The sequence below is a fragment of the Sturnira hondurensis genome, unplaced genomic scaffold (assembly GCF_014824575.4).
Source record: "Sturnira hondurensis isolate 20B ecotype Veracruz unplaced genomic scaffold, ASM1482457v3 Scaffold0001304, whole genome shotgun sequence".
Taxonomy (NCBI): Eukaryota; Metazoa; Chordata; class Mammalia; order Chiroptera; family Phyllostomidae; genus Sturnira; species Sturnira hondurensis.
The window spans coordinates 434,950-447,600 of record NW_028073935.1 but is presented as its reverse complement, the minus strand read 5'-3'; the positions used below and the strand labels follow the sequence as shown (position 1 = coordinate 447,600).

The 12,651-nt window shown below is 38.3% G+C and overlaps 1 pseudogene; it reads left to right on the top strand.

Moving 5' to 3' along the window:
• Window positions 1-9,665: 9,665 nt before the first annotated feature.
• Window positions 9,666-10,788, top strand: LOC119004089 (L-lactate dehydrogenase A chain-like; annotated as a pseudogene).
• The last annotated feature ends 1,863 nt before the right edge of the window (window positions 10,789-12,651 follow it).

The following is a 12,651-nucleotide window of genomic DNA, read 5'->3' as shown; positions in this document are numbered from 1 at the left end:
GTAGAAAGGACTCATCTGAAATGTCCTACCTACACATCTTAAGTCAAATCATTCTTTCTAAAAGTTTAGGAGATTAGTTTTATATCTGCCATGGGCAGGAAGCCAGTCATTTCTGGAAACATAAGAAAGGTACAGATCTGTATCTTCTTTGTTTCCATGTAGTGTGAATTTATTCTGCTCAAATTATTATACTTAAGCTTGGTCTGAGAATCTAGGGTTGTCAAGTAGCAGAAATACCTACAGGATACCTCAATTACCTCAGTTTACTATATATCCTGCGATTTCCAGACCTCAAAGCAGATGCCACCCACTTCCCACTACTATTACCAAGGTGTCCCCAGACTCATAACTGCATAGTAGTTACATCAGGACCCTGGCATTTGGAGGCTCCTATGGCTTTGTTTATGAGGTACAGCCATCTGGTAGGCACTAAGGGAGGTAGTTAGAAGATGGGATAAAGACTTGCTTGTGGTCCTCACATGTACTCAAATACACCATAGGTGTAACCCTAGGGCTAACTCTTTGACAACAATTTCCCCTGTTCTTTTCACTACCCTTCCCAGGTTGTTGCGTTGTGCTCTCTGGATGAGCTTCTCTTCACTTCTAGCTTGCTCTTTGTGGGCTTTTCTTTTCAACCACATCCAGTATAAAAATGTTAAGGAGAGGAGAGAAGGAACAGGAAGACATGCTAATTTGCTTTTAAACCCCCCTCCACCCACACGTGGCCTTCATAACCCTCTTTGTTTGTTTTAATTGTGCGGCATTTTACCTTTCTTTCTCTCTACTCAAAGTTTTTGGCACAATATGTTCATTTCTCGAGTTAATGTGAATTAGAGTAAAATCCTTTTGAGAGCTTGCTTGAGATACCCTGAATATTAGCTAGACACGTGTTTGACCTAATGTAAAAGAAAACTTGAAGATGTTTTTAAAATGAGAAATTTATTTGTGTCAGACAATAAGAAATATTAATATAGCTGAAACAGGGGTAATCCCCAGACTCCATCTATCTTCCTGCTCTGCCATCTGTGGTGTGTGGGTTTTCATCCTCATGGTTGCAAGATGGCTGCTCACCTTTAGGCACTATATTCCAGGCAAGATGAAAGTAAATGAAGGAAAACGGACAAAAGGCTAAAGAGGGCAGACTTTCCAAGTCCTTTCTCTTTAAAAAGCTTCCTGGGACACTCTACCCTAAGACATCCAGTCATAGAACAGAATTGGCTCTCATATCTACCTTTTGCTTCACAAATCTGCAGTTTCTAAATTGGAGAAACGGGGACTATGACTTTTGACTAGCTTTGTAAGGATTTTAACATTGAAATAATCCAAAGGAAATACATATTTTGGTTTCATGGAAGTAGACCTGAGAGGGCTTAAATTGAGTCAGGAGTACCTTTTCATGGGGTGACATGTCCAACCTTGTCTGAGACAAATCATCTTATGACTTTGTTCCTGGCCTAATTATTAATAGTACCTCCTTTCACCCTTTCCCCAACATGTTATTATGAAATATTCATATTATTATAGATGTTCAAAGGATTTTATGGGAATACCTATATATCCACTACCTAGGTACTAATATTGAAACTTTTCTGCACTTGTCTTATTACTCTCCATCCATCAATGTGTCTTTTTTGGGGAGGATACATTTCAGAGTAAATAACAGATATCAGTACACTTCTCCTTAGCTACATCATTAATGAGTATTCTATATTTTGATAACATGATTTTTCTTTTGAGGTAAAATTGATATAAAAATGAAATGTACAACTATGTATGTTTGCTGAATTTTGACAATTGTGTAGTTCAAACTACTGTTAAGATACAAAACATTACTGTAGCCCAAGAAACTTTCCTTATGCTCCCTCTCCATCAATCCCTTGCCAAGAAAATCAGTCTTCAGATTTTTTTAATAGAGATTATTTTTCCTCTCCTAGAACTTCAGATGAATGGAGTTATACACTTGGTACCCTTTAGATAAGGTCTTACAATAGGTAAAAACTAAGGACAATATTTTTAGAATCATCCATGTTTTCATGTGTATAATTACAAAAGTTCATTTATTTATTTCTGTTTATAAGAACCAGACAAACTCTGGATCCCAGATGGATCAAAATAATCTCTTTTCAAGGCTGTTTTTTAAAAATGTTATGGAGAGAAAGACGTTTGAAACTGATAAAGCAATGATGCTCCTTTCTATAGCAAAAATATAAATGCCTAGAAATAAAGATATTTACATGCCTAGATATATAAATGCCTAGAAATAAAGATATCACAAAAAGAAATGTGGGTTTTGAAACTTGTAATGGTTAATTTTAAATGGAATGTCTCTCTAAGAGATATAAATTAGCAGCAACAAAATATTATGGCCCTTTGAATACTTCAACCCATGAATTGTAAGTTAAAGTTTGTTTAGCTATTTGAGGTGGGGGTGCTTAACCATATTAAAAAGAACTGTTTTATACATAAATATTCTATGGTATTAAATGTACTTGCAACTGTGGGGACCATTCTTGACCTCTGACATATTTTTGTTCAAGGGAGAAATGGAATAACTAAGAATGCACATAAAAATATTCTCAGTTAACAAGTTTAAGTGAATTAAAGAAATAAAGAACACACATGTTTGCATTTAGACGTGATATATGGCCAATTTTTTTTCATGAAGAGAGCCTTATTATATTTGCTCTAAACGGTACCCTAAATGCTCAACGTTTGACAAAGGGGAATTTCTCTCCCCTTCTCTCCTCTCCTTACAGTATATATTACACTAATTGCTTTATTTTAACAAGGGGACCCTGTTTTCCCCAACCATCCTCTTGACCTCCAGCTTGAACTTCAACTGCAAGGATCTTTGCTGAGAGATAATTGCACTACCAATATGATTTAATGCACTTTGGCTCTAATACATTATCTTCCCCATTTTTAGAAACCATTTTCAACTCTCGAAGGGTCAGATTCCCATCTTATATAATTCTTGGAGAGTTAAATAAAAAATTGGCCCAAAGTTTTTTGTTATTTATAATTTTCATAATACCCTCAGAATCACAAAACTAGTGTTTCAGAGATGAACAGTTTGCTGTTTTTTATGAATAAAAATTCTCTGAAGAGTAATGTAAGGAATGTCAATAGAATTAAAACTTTCACAGGAAAATTGTAAATAAATCTCATGCTATAACCTACAGTGCCCTCACTTAGATCTACGTTTACAAATATCCATTTCTTTAGCTTCTCAAAAACTCCTAACATTGGAAGTGAACAAGCATGAAAAACTGGAAATGAGGTGAGAGGCTAGACTTCTGCCATGGATGAATAGAGAAGTCAAGCCATGCACCACTTGGAAGGGTCTCATCCCTGTGACTCAAGATTCTCCTTCCTGAAAAGTTCTCCCTGATCTACCTGCTCTGAATTCCTAGGGCAACACTGCATTATATTGTTAGTGCAATTTGTATTTTCCTTTCCACTGTTCCCATTTGCAGGGGAGTAGGTGAATTTGTGCTCTTGTTCATTTATACATACACAGGCATTCAAAACACACAGAGAAATGTGCCCTACAAAGAAATCCACATACATCTCTCATCTAACTCCCATATGCACACACACACACACACACACTTTCAAAATGAGAAGCATTATATTCGATTTATTTATTTTCTATCTAGAATGTACCCTTTAAAGCCTCTGGTGATAGGCTTAAGCAAATACTTCTAATGTTAGCTCTTTTGGCAGGTGTTGGGTTAAGTGATTTTCAGTGCAATGTATCTTTAGGCAGCCTGGGCTAACAGCACACTGAGGACTTGGCTTCTAAAGAGCTCCAGCACTTTTCATCTAAAGCTTTGCCTCTTCATGTCTCTGTTGTTTTTTTTCTGTAAAGTGGGAGTGAAATGATCCACCCACAGCACCTTCGTGAGGTTATATAAGGCATAAGCATTTTAAATCTGTAAAATACCACAGAAGAGTTATCAGTGCTACTAGGTAACTGTCTCCTTTTAGGCAAGAAACACATACAGGGAAGGTTTTTTTAACAATCCCTAGAAAAGTGCCATGGTTCCCAAAGAGCCTAATACACACTTATGAAGAAGAGAATGAACACATCTTCCAGAAAGCAAAACAGATCTGTGCAATGATTCCTTTAGTTTTTTGGCACGATGGGAGTTGAAAAATTGGACTAGAGTCTCTGGGCAATCAGTGTGTGATGGGTGGTTGGGGGGGAATTAGGGTCAGTAATTAGGCTACTTTAATGCAGGCGATTTGCTGTTGGGAACCACTCTGCCTGGTTTCAGGAGTTGTAACTGCCTCCCATGGCTAAGGGTGAGTGAGCGACCTCCGGAATGCAAGCCACATGGAGACAAAGCTTGTCTCTGGTAGCAAATGCTGCCTCTGCTTACTCCCCTGCCCCAAATCATGGTCAGCTAGTTAATGTTGGGTAAGACCCCTCAGAGGAGGGGCAACCTAAGCCAGACAAGATCACTTGGGAGGCCATCATGGAAGGACTCAGGGGCCTGCAACAAAGAGGGAGTGATGGACCCTTGCCCCTCCCCACCGCTATTCTGACATAGCCCAAGTCCCCATGTCATCTGGGAGAAGCACTTCCTGGTTCTAATCCACTTAAGCCTAAAAACTTGTGATGGGGAGGCAGTGCAGCCTCTTGCAGGCTGGAGTGGGATCTGGGGTAATGGGGCATAAGGAAGAATTCCTAAAAGTCATGTGAAGACTGCTTTGCTAAGAGTGCTTTCATTCATATGATAAGGGTCCGAGCAGGAACTGAGTATGTCCCCCCAAGCTTCTGCAACCCCCTTTCCTGACAGACACTCACTCAGACAAAGCCCTCAGATTTCTTTGAAATGTAATCTACTCTTTGATCCTTGCCACCTGTATTCCTGTGTATTACAACTGAATAAAAGCCATCGAGGAAGGGGCTCTTGATCTTTTTCCTCTGAGAAATTGGCCACCTCTCTTTCCCAAGCAGATCATGTCTTGGTAGTGTTACTTTCACCTGTGGCAGATGGGGGGACTTGCTGGCAAAGTTGCCCTGACAGTCTGCAATACCAGAAACTTAGTTCACTGCAGGTAGGCAGGCAGTGGGACAGCTGGGTGTGTGTGGTTGGCCCTGCATAGCTCAAGAGGAAAATGGGAGTCTTCCAAACATTTAGGGTCTCTTCTGATTGAACCTGTGAGAGATGAGGGGCACTGTTACTCATACCCCTTTCAAGTTACTGAGAATACTCTCTGCACATCAAGACTTCACTTTCTTTGGTTCTTTTTGGGGCATTCTTTTCAGATTCCAGCAGAGATGCCCACCTCTAACAAGTGTCAGTCACCATTGTGCACAGTGAGCCAGAGACACATGTAAGGAAGACTCAACCAGCATCAAACCCTCTCAGAAACCAACTTGTTCATCAGAATGATTAATCCATTTCAAATAAGTTAGTGGCATGGCTTTCAGCTCCCGTCAGGAAGCAACAATTCATTTCATTATTGAAATTTGGGTAATCAGACTTCCTGTACTGGCCTGCCATACAAGGGTATGTATTCTAGTGTGTTATCTTTCTAAGACACCCCCTTGCAGCTTTCTCCCTGGCACATGCTATTTGTCGGGATTAGTGTTCTTGACTGCCTTTCATTGTTTAATTCAGCTTCTTGTCTCCATTCTTCAGTTAGTGCTGTGCTTTTTCAAGTTAATCCTCCACTATGGTGCCTGGCTTTCAGCCCAATTCTTTTATTATTATTCATCTTTAAATCATTTCCAACCCCAAATTCCCCATATCTCTCCATGGCTAGTTAGTGTAGTTGATGGAAACCCAGTGGCAGTAAGGCTATAGGTTGGCCCAGCTCCAATTTCTGAGTGAGTTAGTGATTACACCATGGCCAGATATAGCACGTGCAAAATGCCCAGCCATGTTTCAGTCTGGCAGTTTGGTCACCAAGGAAAAGGGTTGACATTTGGTGGAATCTGTATATATCCATCAGCATTGGAAAATGTTTTTTGGAGAGAGTCCAGCTAATGTGTAAATTCATCAATATTGTATGGATACTACCAATTTGCTCTTAACATGGTCAAACCCACTTTCTCTGTAAATATCCTAGCCTCTCCTCTCTCTGTACTTCCCTACAGGTAGAAATAGACTTTTTCTACTTTTTGCCCTGATTTTTTCATATATACTTAACTTGAAGTTGCTGCAGCCATTTGTTTATAGATCTGTTTTCTTCTGCTAGACCAGGGCTCAGTGACATTTTTCTATAACAGGCCAGATAATGACAACTTTAGACTTTGTGGGCTTCGTGGTCTCTGTCTCAACAGTTCAACTCTGTGGTTATAGTGCAAAACAGCCTAGTCAACATGTACACAAATGGTATGGCTGCATTCCAATAAAACTTATTTATGGACATTAAAATTTATACTTCATAATATTTTTATATGACATATTCTTCTTCTTTTACTTTTTAAAAACCACTTAAAACTGTAAAATGACTCAGTTCACAGGCTGTAAATAAACAGGCAGAAGACTGGATTGGGCATGTGAACCAGTTTATTTACCCATGTATTTACTAGAGCATAAATTCTTTGAAGACTGAGGTGTTCTATGTTCTAGAATACATGTTTATGTATTCTAGAGCATTGGCCCAAGGCAAGTATTTAATAAATACTTGTTTAATAAAAGAAGAATGTCTTCAGGATCTATAATAAAAATATAATGTACATTTATTAATGTGTATTACATTAGAATATTATACAACTTTATATTATAATAATGTATTGTACAAATGGAATAATATAAACTTATGTGTATTTGGCAAATTCTTTCCAGTTGAACAATTAATTACCTTTACAAACATCATTTTGTTTTTCTGGCTGGCTGTGATGTTTGCAGAAAATACCACAATTCTATTTTATGGATAATGGAATGTATCCTAGAGTGCATTTTGACATTTTTGAACATATCATGCAAACACTGATTTTCAGTGGTGTCCAAATATTTACCTCATAGAAAGTGCTTCCCTGGGTTTTAAAATTTTTATTATTTTTGGAAATGCTTTAGGTGATTTTGATGACTTAATAATATATTAGTTCTATATAACACATTTCAGCTTCCCAGTTTTACCTTGGCAAGGGGGTGAATCCTGTCAGTCCTCATGAACATGAAATAAGCATTAACTCTGGAAATTCTACTGTCAGTGATATAATCGCTGAAGAAACAAGACACTGTCTATGAGGGATTACTGAGACTCAAGGGTATATGGTGTCTGTGCTGGCTGTTTTCTCTTGGCTGCAGAGCCCGGGTTCACTTTCCACACTTTCAGCCTGTTCAGTTATGTTTGACCCATGGACAACATCAGTGGGGATATCAGGGAGTGAGGTATAAAGAGGTTGGAAGTTCTTCTACTTGCTCTGCAGGAATTGTGTTCTCCATGGGAATTACGGATCTGCAGTGAATATGTCCTCTGTGGGAAAAACCCCTGTCCTGGGTCTGTGTGACTGTGTTCCCCATGGAAACAATCTCTCTGTTCTGGGTCTGCAGTGACTGTGCCCACTCTGCCTTACTGTTGGGGTGGGAGTGGTAATGATTTCCCATTATGTCTCCTGGAATATCTGACTACCCCTTTAAAATGCCCACCTCTGTAAATAATCTCTTCATTAAAAGCTCTCCAGTTAAACTCTTTGAATCTGTTTCCTATGTGGGCATTAAGTGCCCTAGCAATCTATAGGCATGATTGGGAAACACTGGGAACTAGTTAGTTGGGGACCCAACTAATAGCCATGAGTTCTGAAATTCTCGTGTTAAAAACTCCTTTTTGGGGTTATAACTCTAGTCATTTTCTTTTATATTGTGAACAACCTTTGCCCATTTTATGTTATGAGAGTTAGTAACCAGGTTTCTCTCTCACTTTCTTCTGTGATGTGGATGCCTTGGGACACTGAGGGAATTTAGGCTGATCTGAGCCATTGGAGCAGAGATGTAGTAAGAAAAAAGTCTAGGATACTATTTACAAAGGTCAGACCTAGTTCTGTAAGGACCTAGTTCTGGGACAGGATAAAGGTATGGAGCACTCATATATGGGAAACAAGAGGTTGAATGAAGAGCTTAGAAACTGGAAGTTGGGAATAGGGAGGATAGTTTTTGGCTTTTTTTTCACATATTCCCCACCAGGTGTGTGTGTGTGTGTGTGTGTGTGTGTGTGTGTGTGTAGTCTGTCCAGAAAGTATTGAGCCATGCAATATGAAAAATAGGATATTTATTGAAGTATTGAAGAAGATACATAATATAAAAAGCATTGTACATAGGACAATGACACCTTAGTCCCCGTCAAAATAGGCACCTTGGGACCTCACACAGTTCTCCCAACGTCATTGGCAACTGCAGCATGATGTTCCTTCTGCTCTGGTAACAGAAGTTGTAAAATGAATTTTGTCACATGTTTCAGGCCAAGACCTGCATAAAAATGTGAAAACATTTGTGCCACACTTTATTTGCACTGCACACGTTGCATTGTCCTCAAAAGCCCTCTGAATCATCTGAGTAGTTTCCATGTAGAAATGTTCATGCTTAATAGAAAATTTGATGCAGATACATTGGTCTATTCTACTCAGTCATTTTTTAATGCAATGGCCACACAGTACACATGCTCAATCAATGGCATCTACCACCCCCACTGACTAGTACAATGGAGTCTTGTTTCCCCATGTGCAATCCAGTCCATTCTCCTTTGCAGCCAGTTGATACTGATGTTGCACAAATCATTCTCCTTACATTAACAGTGGCTGTATTTTTACAGACAGACCTTGCATACACACTTATACATGTGTATATTATGTATATACACATATATTATATATAAGTATATATCAATGGGATAAAAATTTATTCTGTTTTTAGGTAGACAAAATATTCTTCATTTTTACAACTGCCTTAATTTTTGTTATAAGCCCCCATCTCATAGATGCCAGAGAAAAAACTAAACTTTTGTCCAATTTATTTCAATTCAACATCATTTTTAGGTAACTGAGTATCTTCCAGGATAGGCTTCCTCCTAATTTCTTTGAAAAACTCAGTGATCTGAGTCTTTCAGTTTTTTCAATAATGTATTAAAAGAATAGGTAAGGGGGTTAGAAATTCATCTTCTGTCCTTACAGATCTTATTTCCAGTTTATAATTTGCTCTCAACTGAAAAAAATATTTGGATGTCACAAATGGAATATTAACTCTTTCTTAATTCCCTCTGTAAGAGTCGTGATTCTTCTTGTGACAGATTGATTTTGAAAGTGCAAAAGTAGGAGGAAACCCATTAATATATTTCAGAAAATATTACCTTTTGACTATCCATAAGGAAACAGAGGACAAATCTAGATATTCAACAAGACAACTTGAAAACCATGGAGGATGACTTCACTGGTGAATTTTGCTAAACATTTAAAGAAGAATTAATGTCAGTCTTTCTCAAAGTATTTCAAAAAATTTGAAGAGAAGGGATCACTCCCAAACTAATTTTATGAACTCAGCATTGCCCTGATTACCAAAGTTAGAAAATGACACTAGCCAGAAAAAACTATAAGACAATATCTCTGATGAGTGTAGATGCAAAAATTCTCAAAACACGAGCAACCAATTTCAGCAGCTCGTTAAAAGAATCATTAAGTAAGAGAACAACTGCCACCAAGTCCAGATCCAATGCTGCATGCCTCAACACTCACCCACCATGCACTCTTAATTTCCTTTGGTTCTAAGTCCAGTACTGCAACTCTCATGAATCACCTGATTGTGAATCTCCCTAAGGAAGAACAAAGCCACAGAATAAGATTAGAGTTGTTGGGGTTGGTGGTATTGGAACAACCTGTGCCATCAGTATCGTAATGAAGGACTTGGGAGATGAATTTGCTCTTGCAAATTCATGGAAGAGCAAATTCCATGATGGAGCTCCAACATGACAACCTTTTCCTTAAAACACCAAAGATTGTCTCTGGTAATGACTATATCGTGACTGCAAATTCCAAGTTGATTATTATCATAATGGGGGCATGTCAACAAGAGGGAGAAACCCTTCTTAATTTGGCCCAGCATAATGTGAACATCTTTAAATTCATCATTCATGATGCTGTGAAATACAGTCCCAATTGGGAATTGTTTATTGTTTCCAACCCAGTGAATTTCTTGATATACATGGCTTGGAAGATAAGTGGTTTCCCCCAAAACCATGTTATTGGAAGTGGTTGCAATCTGGATTCAGCCCAGTTCCATTACCTAATGGGAGAAAGTCTGGGAATTTGCCCATTAAGCTTTCACCTGTGGGTCCTTGGGGAACATCTAAACTCTAGTGTGCCTGTATAGAGTGCAGTGAATGTTGCCAGTGTCTCTGTGAAGAATCTGCACCCTGATTTAGGCACTGATGCTGGTAAGAAACAGTGGAAAGAAGTTCACAAACAGGTCGCCTTACAAGGTGATCAAACTGAAAGGCTACACATCCTGGGTCATTGTACCATCTGTGGCAGAATTAGCAGAAAGTAAAATGAAGAATCTTAGGTGGTTGCATCCAAATTCTACCATGATTAAGGGTCTTTATGGAGTAAAAGAAGACATCTTTCTTAGTGTTCCCTGCACCTTGTGACAGGATGGAGTCTCAGATGTTGCGAAAGTGACTCTGACACCTTAGAAAGAGGCCTGAATGAAGAAGAGTGAAGATACATTTTGGGGATCCAGAAGAAGCTGCAGTTTTAGTCTTCTCATGTCTTACTACCTCACTGTCTATGCTACAGGAGGTTGTGCATATTATTCTTTTTGTCTAATCTGTGACTAAAACACAAATTTCCTTTAAAGATAGAGATGGTAATGGTTCATAAAACCATGAATTTGTATCCTGATGCTAGTGGATACTTATTTTGTATAGTTCTAAACTGTTTAATGTGAAATAGTTCTACCTCCTCAAAAGCACCATTGGCAATGTTGCACATATAACAGTTGCCATTCAAACTAGATGTGTGTTCATTGCATGTTATATAACTTGTGGTTTCTTTACCTAATATGCTAGTTCAACTTTTTTCTCCAGACAACCGCATCCTGGGATCCAATGTATAAACTCAATATTGTATGTGTTGTGCATAATTGTTCTAAAGAATCTTATTTTGTGTACTATATGTATCAGATGAGTGACATGCCATATAATTTAAAAAGAAAAAATTACATATAAATAATGCATTAAAAATTCCAAGTGTCATACCAACTAAAACACCAAATAAGCCTTGAACAGTAGGGGAAAAAGCATGAGTCATTACCCATAACTAAGTAAGATTTATCTCTGTGATGCAAAGATGGTGCAACATACACAAATCAATCAATGTAATATACCACATTGATAGAATGAAAGAAAAAAACATGATTGTCTCAACAGACATAAAAAACACTCAACAGAATTCAACATTTGTTTATGATAAAAATGCTTAGCAAATTGGGTGTAAAAGGACCATACCTCAACATATTAAAGGCAATACATATAATGAGGCCTATCCAGAAAGTATCCATCCACGCACTATGAAAAAATAGAGGCATATATTGAAGAAGATACAAGACACAAGAAGTCTCAGTCTCCTTTAAAGTAGGCACCTTGGGACTTCATACAGTTCTCCCAGTTGCCATGAACTGCCCTATCATATTTTCTTGAATTTCATCAACAGTCTGAAATCTCTTCCCTTTCGAAGGTGATCTTAACTTTTTGGAAAAGCCAGAAGTCACAGGGCACCAAATATGAGCTATAATGGGTCTGAGTCATCCGGATAATTTGATGTCTTGCCAAAAAATGCACAAATTGTGATGAATGACTGTGTGCATTCTCATGATGAAGCTGCCAATCACCAGTTGCCCATGGCTGTTTTCATTGTATTGCATCTCTCAGCTGCCAAAGAACATTGAGGTAGTACCACTTATTAATTGTTTGGCCTGGAGGGATGTACTTGTGATGGACACCTTCCCAATCAAAAAACATAGTTAACATGGTATTGACTTTACTGTGTCTTTACTCTGCCTTCTTTGGAAGTAGAGAACCAGGCGACTTCCACTGTGACAACTGGGCCTTCATTTCCAGATTTTAGCCATAGGCCCACCATCCATCTCCAGTTATGACCTTCTTGATGAAATCTGGTTCATTGGAAGTGGTTTGAATCAAGTCATTAGCAACTGCAGCACAATGTTCCTTTTGGTCTAGTAGCAAATGCTGCAGAATGATTTTTGCCATGACATGTTTCAGGCCAAGATTCTGCAACAAAATCTCAGATACAGTGGTTTTGGGAATTCCCAGATCAGCTTCTAGTTCTTGCACTGTCAGTCTCTGATATTTGTTAATTGCAGCCCATACACGTTCAACATTTTCAGGTGTTCTGCTGGTTGCAGGCCTTCCAGAATGTGTAATCACTTTCAAAAGATTCTTGACCATCTTTGAAGCATCTGTGCCACACTTTATTTGCATTGCATTCATTTCATTGTTCTTGAAAGTCATCTGAATCATCTGAGTAGTTTCACAGAGGAATGTTCAAACTTAATGTAAAATTTAATGCAGATTCATTGCTCTACTCACTCAGTCATTTTTTAAAAAAGTATTTTATTGTTGGTCAGGTACAGTTGTCCTCATTTACCCCTTACCACTCTGCCCACCCAAGCCCATCCCTCT